Here is a 1,667-nt window from a genome sequence, read left to right as displayed (position 1 = left end):
TAGGAGTGTGAAATATAAGGAATGATGAACCTTAAAGTTTACGATTAAGAGCGAAACCAAACGTGCTATAAAATAAATCTGACTGTAAAACAAGAGATGAAATAAACAATACTCAGTTGAGGTATTGACCTTCAAAAGATACGAGGAGAGAAAAAATTCTGGTAAGATTTAGTACTTTATGGTAATGAAATGTCTGGAGAAAAAAAAACATAATTATTGTTTATAAAATCAAAATTTATTGGTATTTAAATTGGTTACATTTTTATTTGTTTACTTTTTCAAGAAAATGCAAAACTGAAATGTAAATTTAACCGAATAAAAGATTTTTATGCTATGTTCAAAGGCATCATAAAATTAAAACAATTTTTACAACATTTAACAAATTTTATTACGTATTATGAAACCATATTTTATTGTTTATTTTACCAAAACGATTGCCAAAGCGCTTCCGTAAAAAATGTCCAGCTTTTTGGTGCTCCCATAGAGATTTAAACACGGTAAATTTTACCATACATGGTAGTTTTGACCGTTTTTTTTTTCTCAGTGTAAAATTGAAAAAGGAACAAGGGAAATATAATGGAATGTTTGCCGAAATACGAAGAAAAACTTGGTTTTAATATTATTACTTAGTAAAATATGATATACGAATGTTCAAAGTGTTTGATTTATTTATAGAGATACAAAAACGAAAACATGATTGCAAATATTATGCAGGAAATTCCATTTATTACTGCAGAATAAATAAATTCCCCCAAGAGATTGCGGTTTTTAAAAAACTTGAAATATTAAACAGTGATAAATTAGAAATTTTTATTTCGCAAATAATCCTAAAATGCAAAATCTCCTGTTATTTAAAATTATGCTCTCACTTCATGATTAAATAAACTACTGTTTTACACATTTTTATATATCATGAAAGGAATAGCTAATTAATTTAAGTTAAATAACTTTATTTTGTTTTTAAAATTTAATTCAGTACTTTAAATTGTTTTTTTTTTTTTTTTTGAATGATAATTTTATTCCAAAGCAAATTAAAATGCAGTAATTAAGAAATTATTAGCTTGCCTATTTATTAAATAATACTATTTCCCCCATTTAAAATAATTTTAAGTTCAAAACTAATTAAAAAAGGTTAGTATTTATGCTTAATTACAGTTATTGTATTAAAGGAATTCGTCATGAAAAAATATAATTAAATTCGATTAATTATTCCTTAAGAAAATACTGTACTTTTATGTGCATCACTTCACTGCTTTGATTAATTAAAAGTGCATTTCATCAATCATCAAGAAAGTGGTATGCTTTCGTGTACCTATATCATTGCATTACTGTGATTTAAGAACTTTTCCTATGAAATCATATTTCTTTCAATTAAAAGTTTTTATTATTAGTATTTTTATTAAAGTACCAATTTTAATTAAGTTTTAACAAGCATACATACAAAAGAACTTAATTTTCCTCTGAATATCACTTATACATGCAATATTGTGCCTTTTTTTTAAATTTCATCTCAAATTATTAAATGAAATATATATTTTAATAATTTTACAGCTCTTTAATTCAAACCTGTTTATGAATGAAATTTAATGTACTGTAAATTAAATTGTTTTACGTAAATAAATTCATTAAAATACACTTAAATTTACTTTTAATTTAGTTTTAAAACC

This window comes from Parasteatoda tepidariorum, chromosome 10 (genome assembly GCF_043381705.1).
Source record: "Parasteatoda tepidariorum isolate YZ-2023 chromosome 10, CAS_Ptep_4.0, whole genome shotgun sequence".
NCBI lineage: Eukaryota > Metazoa > Arthropoda > Arachnida > Araneae > Theridiidae > Parasteatoda > Parasteatoda tepidariorum.
This window is presented reverse-complemented; position numbering follows the sequence as displayed.